General features: G+C 36.9%; 1 protein-coding gene across 2 annotated transcripts in view; it reads left to right on the forward strand.

Annotated features, from left to right (window-relative positions):
• Nucleotides 1–3,505: 3,505 nt before the first annotated feature.
• The window catches only part of TLR6 (toll-like receptor 6), a 17,041-nt gene continuing 12,431 nt past the window's right edge, over nucleotides 3,506–8,115 (forward strand). For both annotated transcript variants that reach the window (XM_011949111.1, XM_011949110.1), the window contains exon 1: nucleotides 3,506–3,562. The gene's annotated coding sequence lies outside the window, so the exon portion shown is untranslated. The remainder of the gene's footprint in view (nucleotides 3,563–8,115) is intronic.

The raw sequence follows: 8,115 nt of genomic DNA on the forward strand, positions 1-8,115 counted from the left end.
GTGGGGACGGAGTCTCGTTCTGCTGCCCAGGCTGGAGTGCAGTGCCGTGATCTGGGCTTGCTGCAACCTCCCCCTCCTGGGTTCAAGTGATTCTCATGCCTCAGGCTCCTGAGTAGCTGGAACTACAGGTGCCAGCCACCACATCCAGCTAATTTTTGTATTTTTAGGAGAGACAGGGTTTCACCATGTTGGCCAGGCTGGTTTTGAACTCTTGACCTCAGGTGATCTGCCTGCCTCGGTCTGCCAAAGTGCTGAGATTACAGGTGTGAGCCACTGCACCCAGCCAAAATTATCAATCTTATCTCTGTCGTATGTGTATCTTGTGATATTGATAACTGTCACAGAACTTACTTTAAAGCTGTTGGTAGACACTAATACTTATTTATTAATTATCTGGAGAAAGGCAAAGAACATTTTTTAAAAAGTAAAAATCATCAAAATAATGTTTTGCCTGTATCTGTATTGGGACAGTATATTTGGTGGCCTTAGATTATATTTATAATACTTATCCCAGTGTCACACTATTTTTTAAAAAATTAAGATATATATACATATATATTGTGAAGAATCCAAACAGGACAAAAAGCATAAAATGGTGAAGAGGCCAGGTGGGGTGGCTCAAGCCTGTAATTCCAGCACTTTAGGAGGCTGAGGTGGGTGGATTGTTTGAGGCCAGGAATTCCAGACCAGCCTGAGCAACATGACAAAACCCTGTCTCTGCAAAAAAATATAAAAATTAGCCGTGCATGATGGTGGATGCCTGTGGTCTCAGATCCTTGGGAGACTGAGGTGGGAGGATTACCTGAGCAGAGAAAGTCAAGGCTGCAATGAGCTGTGATCACGCCACTCTATTCCACCCTGGGCAACAGAGCGAGACCCTGTCTCAAAAAAAAAAAAAAAAAAGCCAATAATCTATTTCTCTTAGTTCTTCTGCTCAAAGGTGAACATTTCTTATGTATCCTTTGAGAGAAAAAGATTCATATGCCTCTATCAACATATGTATGTAGACCCTTGTATTAAGTTTCCTGTGGCTACCATGACAAATCACCACAGACTGTGTGGCTTAAAACAACAAAAATTTATTCTCTCAGCGTTCTGGAGGCCAGAAGTTCAAAATCAAGGTGTTCATAGGGTGATGCTCTCTCCAGCCTCTGGCGGCTCCAGGCGTCCCTCCTTGCCTTGTGACTGCAATACCGCAGTCTCTGCCTCTGTTTGCAAATGCTCCACTTCTCTGTGTCTCTCTTCTCTGTGTGTCTTATGAGGACACAAGGTGTCTTATAAGGCAGGGTGCATGGTGTGATGCTGAAGTGCATAGGCACTGGGGCCAAACTGCTTGGGTTCGAACCCCAGTCCCACCACTGACAAGCAGTGCAAGCCGGAACCATTACCCAGCTGCTCCTGCCCGGGTGCTAAGTGGAGATGATGTAACAGTACTTTATCTCACAGCACCTTAATACGTTCATACTTGGAAAGTAGTCACAGCAATGCCTGGCAAGAAGATAACCTGTGTAAATGTATAATAGGCTAGATTTTGTATAATTGGTGTCATGCTCTTCTTACAGTTCTGCACCTTGATTTTCTTTCTTTCTTTTTTTTTCTTTTGAGCCAGCGTCTCACTCTTTTGCCCAGCCTGGAGTGCAGTGGGGCAATCTTGGCTCACTGCAACCTGTGCCTTCTGGGTTCCAGTGATTCTTCTGCCTCATCTTCCTGAGTAGCTGGGAGTACAGGTACCTGCCACTACACCCAGCTAATTTTTATGGTTTTAGTAGAGATGGGGTTTCGCCATATTGGCCAAGCCAGTCTGGAACTCCTGGCCTCTGGCAATCTACTCACCCCAGCCTCCCAAAGTGCTGAGATTACAGGCATGAGCCACTGTGCCCAGCCTGCACCTTGATTTTCTTCACTTCATAGTATATCCTGAAATCTTTACCCCTCAGTGTACAAAAAACCATATGATTTACACCAGACTCCTTACTATTATGACTTCTCTTCTATGTCAGTCACTATTCCAGCCACTTTAAATTCAGTATCTTTCCTAAAAGTACTCCCGTTTTGTGAATGAATAAATGGAGGTTAAGGAACTTGTCCCAAGCCTCACAGTAAGTGGCCAAGTGGGGAGTTCGGCCCAGTACTGTCTGTTTCTTTGTTTGCTTAACTGTCATTGCTGTCTTCGCTATTACTTGATTTTTGTGTTTTTGTCATCCCCTTGCAGACGTTTCTGAGTTATGACAGCCTCGACAAGAATAGTCTCCTTGTTCCTGAACGTTGGTGTTGTGATGCAGTCTCCTAATGAGACATGTCAATGTGTCCAGATCTGCAGTGATGGTTGTGTGTTTTCTTAAGACGTTAGTCCACGGTTACTTGAAATTCCCTCAAAGCCACAGCCAGCCCTTTCCTTTGGCTTGTTTCACAAATCTGGTTTCCCAGGGTCACAGATACCTGCTGCTTTCTGGCTGTCTCCTTTTGTCAGTGGAGCAGAGATCCATCCACTTCCTGCTGAGCCTCCCCAGAGACTTCCTGTTATGTTTGATGAGTAAGGATGAATCGTAAGAAGTCAGCCTTTCTCTTCCTCCTAAAAGCAGAAGTGATTCTTACCGAGATGTCCAACTTTGTCATTAGCCGAATTGTAAGGTCTTACCTTGTTGTCTTTTTTTTTTTTAAAATAAAGATGAGATCGTGCCAGACAGTGAGATAAATTATGGAATGATTGTTTTACTCATGCCTTCTGTTCTTTTCAGAACTCAGTTAAGTGAAAAGTCTGGGGAAAAGGGTTTACAGTCCACCGGAAGTCTCTGCTTAATCAGAGACTTCTGGTAATCAGCCTTTGTTGATGTCATTCTGAAATTCTTCTAAATGGTCTTTAGAAAATTGATTTTTAAATGAGTCCTGTAGGATTTCAGTGTTATTTATTATTCCTAAATTAAAATCTAAACCATTTAATAACACCAAATATTGATCAGAATGTGGGTATGAGTCCTTCTAGATATGGCTAAATATGTCATCATAAATGTGTATCAACCAGTAAATGGTCCTTAGAAGTTGATTTTTAAAAACCCCAAATTGTGGAACTATACTTATTTTATTTTATAGTATCTCATCCAGCTGAAATAATGCTCAAAATCACTTGGTAAGGGAAACTGCAATTATTCTTGAAATGTTAAATATGGTGATAATAGAAAACAGGCTGTTTAAAATAACTTTCCACTCAGGTGACAAATGTAATATCCAGGCTGCAAACTCTTACAGAGAAATATTACCTTAGAAAAATATTTTTCTTCACATTGAAATGTTTGTAAGTTGCTTCCTCACACGAATTAGAAAATTTGATCACTGGTTTAGTCTGTAGCCCAGAAAAGGCTGCTAACTCACATACCTTCTGACCTTTCAAAGGGAAATATATACGTAGGAGTAATTCCAGTATGCGCCAACAGATGGCACCAACCTGTTTCTAAGGTATTGCTTTACTCAATTTTAAACTAAGAACTTGTGTTTGTCAAGCATTTGCAATTGTATTTCTGTTCATTTGCAAGTTATTTTCTCTTCTTCTGAAAAAGAGAACTTGGTAAGTAAAAAGACTTATGTGGCTTTTTCACATTATGGCACAGGTGCTTCAAGTAAGCAAGTTTGCTAACCATTCATTATATAGGAAATAGGTCGTTTCCTTAAAATTTTTGCAAAATGATTTGAAGTGTTTTTTTCGTAAATGTTGCAGATGTCCTTTGAATTTCACAAGCAGGATAAAGAGCAGTGTCTTTACAGCTGTCTTAAAAAGATGGAAAACAACTAGCCCTTGCGGTGATAAGGAAAAAACTAACGTTATTTATTTCTTCTGCTTTGACCTAGTGAATTTTCTCTTTTCATCTTTCTCTAGTTTATTGTTTTCAGTAACATTTAACAGTAATTTATATATACCACTGATATGGCACCTATGTATTATACGTTTTTACAGCAGAAGTGTGTTTGATCTCCCTTGTCGTTTGGTACTATAATAGTTTGCTAGTCTGTGTCTGTCCCTGATTCATAAGCTTTTTGAAAGCAGGAATTATGTCAGTCCGATTCATATTTATATCCCTGGTGCCTAGTGTGTAGCATGGCACTGGCTGAAAAATAGAGTCTGAATAAACATTTATTAAATGGAGGAAGTGGCCGGGACCAAGCCCTTCACAACCTTGAATCTGGCACAGTCTAGCAGTTGCCTTCCTCCAGGTCCCTCCACCTTCAGTTTGACAAATGAAACAATGTTTTTCTTGCCTATTTGTTGACTTGATTATGTGATCTTTCCTCCTCTTATCTCACTTAATTTTTTTTTTCTGGTCTTTTCTTCCTTGTAGTTTTAATTTTCATAGGTCTTGTCTACCCTTTTTTTCCGAAATATAGCTTATTTCATCTATTTCCTCACCCTTCTTATTTGATGCATTTAAAAAATCAAGAGCTTTTACCTGTTTATTTATTTTTACTTTCTTTAAAAAACTGTGAACTCTCTAATCTTCCACTCTCATCTTCCCATTTTTCCCTCCTTTTTTCCCAATAAATATAAAAGTTACTACCTTGTTCGTTTAGTGTATACCCTAGGAACTGCCTCAGGGTATGAACGCCTCTGGAGGAGTATTGCGTTTTTGTGGCAGGATACTATAGGGACAGCTGAGCAACTTTCCCATCCGGTGGCTGATTTTCAGTCTCGTGAACCCAGACACCATGGGTCTGCTTGCCAGGGACCTGTAGGGTGGGTCCTCTCTGTGAATGTCAGTTATCTACTATTATCTGAAAGTTCTCCATCTTTATATTTTAATATTGCAAATAAAACAAGCATGTTTCTTTAAATATAAAACATTTTTACACAACTATAAAGACAACTCTTAAATTGTCTTTTGATAACTTTTTTGGATTATAAAGGGTGTTCAAAATGAGACATTTTAGGGATATCTGAAAGTACAAGAAAGAAAATTAAATTCATCTATAATTCAGAGATTCAGAGAATCATTATTATTAGTATTTGGTATATTTCATCACATTTTTTGTCCTTTAGCTTATATGTATATGTCAGGTTTTAATCATATTTTCCAAAATTAGAGTCCTACTACACACTTTTTTTTTTTTGAGACAGAGTCTCACTCTGTCACCCAGACTGGAGTGCAGTGGCGCGATCTCAGCTCACTGCAAGCTCTGCCTCCCGGGTTCACGCCATTCTTCTGCCTCAGCCTCCCGAGTAGCTGGGACTACAGGCACCCGCCACTATGCCCAGCTAATTGTTTTTGTATTTTTTAGTAGAGACGGGATTTCACCGTGTTAGCCAGGATGATCTCGATTTCCTGACCTCGTGATCCACCCACCTCAGTCTCCCAAAGTGCTGGGATTGTAAGTGTGAGCCACCACACCTGGCGATAATTTTCTATTACTGTATTCATTTAACATTATCATTTTTTCAAAGTACAGTATTTGAGGCTGCATATTATTTAATTATATATAACTGATTTAACCATTTTCTACATTAGATATTTTGATTTTTTCAATATTTCATTATGTCATGAGTATCCTTATAGTCATATCTTTTGTGTGTTATTTTTGACTATTTCTTTAGAAAATTCCTTGTAGTCGAATTGCTAAAATAAAGGGAGGTATATTTTTAAGAAATTTATATAAATTACCAAATTGCCCTTTAGAAAGGTTGTACTAATTTTTCATTCCTGCCTAAGTGGTGAATGAGGGTTCTTATTTTAGTTCCCACCTACCAACCCAGATATTATATTTTTAAATTTTCCCTATTTGATAGGTGAAAAAAACATCTTGCCTTTTAAAAAATCTTTTAAGAAACAAGAATCCTTCTTTGACCCCCTTTATCTTTTTATGCTTAAATATCTTATAGCAAAAATAACAGGCATTCTGGTAACCTATTTCTAAATGCTTTATTGTCTATCTCTAAAAAAATTACATTTTCCTAAAATAGCCAAATAACATTATAAAAAATTAAAATTTATTTCTTAATAGCATCTGATAGCTGGTCCATCATAGAACCTGCCCCTCCTCTTGTTACTGAATATGTTTTGTAGCAAGTCTGTCTTAACTGAGATCTAATTCAAGATCATGAGTTTCATCTAGATGTTATGTGCTTTTTTGATTTAATATGCAGTTTTATTTTTTGTGAGATTGGACGTTATTCATATTATTGGCAATTGATTTTTGGCAAATTATTCAGTAAATAGTACAGTAAACTTATTTTTGAATGTTAAAAGTTTGAAAAATGTAGATAAAAATTAAGAGGAAAATGAAATTCCATTATAATCTTACTGTGCAAAGATAATCACTGTTCATGTCTTGATATGTATCTTATTAATTTTTCTACTTGCATAGGTACATATTTACTTTGGTACTTTTTAAATAAACTGCTTTTTGTCACATAATAGTGAAAATATTTTCATGCAATTTGATTTTTATTATTTGTAAAGGATACATAGTACTATTTAATTATACAGAGATACTAAAATTTATTTGACAACCTGTTATTTTTGGATGATTGAGGGATTTTTTTCAAAATATAATTTATTTTTGCCAGGAGGAGTGGCTTGTACCTGTAACTCCAGCTCTGTGGGAGGCTGAGGTGAGAGGATGGCATAAGCCCAGGATCTTAAGCTATGATCATGCCACTGCACTCCAGCCTGGGCAGTGGAACAAAACCCTATCTCTTAAAAAGAAAGTATTTAAGAAAATAGTAATGATAATAATTTATTTTGTGCCGGGCACTTTATTGTATTCTTTTATTGGTGCTAACATTTTTTTTCAATGACTTCTCTTTGGTTTTCCACATTGACAGTCTTATAATCTAAAAATAATAATGATTTTCTTTCTTCATTTCAGTATTTCTTCCTGTCATTTTTTTCCTTTATTACAGTGGTTAAAACTTCCAGAAAGAACAATGTGTGCACTCTTGATGTTGACTTTAACAGGAAGGCCTTGGGGTGGGATACTGATTAAAGTTAGATATTTGAGGTATTCTTTATCAAGTTTTCAAAGTATCTTTTAAATGTCTAAAGTTGTATTTTTAATCAAAGATGAGAACTGAATTTTATCAAGTGAATTTTTCACCTTTATAGAGATGCTCACCTATTTTTGTTGTTTGACCTACTCATGTGAATTATTGTTACAGACTTGTTAATGATAGACCATTTCTACAATCCCAGAAACATCCTAATTACTCATTGTGTTATTTCTTCGGGACACAGCTAGATTGATTGGGGTTTCTTCATTCTGAGCTCTATCCCTTCCCCACAAATGACTGAAATTTATCCCTTTCATGTGTATTTTCTCATAATTACTCTTAATTTTATAATATAGATACTTACAAATATTTTTCTAACAACATCAGGAGTTAATTGGCATCTATAGCTTCCTTTCAATCAGACAAGTATCTTACATGGTTTTAGTGCACTCTCTCCCTCCCTACCCCACCTTCAGCCAACTCCCTTCTTATCATTGGCAGTTTTTAGCTTGAGATTTTTGTTAAGATTTTTGTCATCAATGCTTTTTGGTACTTAACACTCAATTTTACTACTTTTTTTTGCTAAATAATCCTTCTTGTATTTTATTATTTTGGAGTCAATTTCTTTTTAAACTCTCCATCCTCTGTGAATTCAGATATGGATCTGTCTTCCATGTCTTTTAGCATTTTAGTATGTTTTCTATCTCTTTAGCCTCCTGTGCTGAGTTTTGGGAAAATTCTCCTTGGTCTTCTCTATCATTAATTTTCTCATTAGAGGTGTTATTTGCAACTCAACTCGTCCAATGAGTTTTTCATTTCAATAATTGTCTTTAGTTTCCATGATTCTTACTCTATTTTTAAAAGAATCTTGCCTCTTTCTGAGGATATCTATTATAAATGCCTATTCTGCTCTTTTTTTTCCATTGTATTGGATATTAACTTCTTTCATATCTTGAGTTTGGCTCCTTTCTATTATGGTGTTTGCTTTCTGCAGTATCATGCTTCTTGATTGTGCAACTGCATTTAGGGCTTCTTGCGAAAGTGCTTGTTGATCTATTTTCATAACCTGCTTGTTGGGATGCTGGATCAAACCAGTCTCTACTAATTTTCTTTCTTTCTTTCTTCCTTTTCTTTCTTTCTCT

The sequence above is a fragment of the Colobus angolensis genome, unplaced genomic scaffold, assembly GCF_000951035.1.
Source record: "Colobus angolensis palliatus isolate OR3802 unplaced genomic scaffold, Cang.pa_1.0 Scaffold29, whole genome shotgun sequence".
NCBI lineage: Eukaryota > Metazoa > Chordata > Mammalia > Primates > Cercopithecidae > Colobus > Colobus angolensis.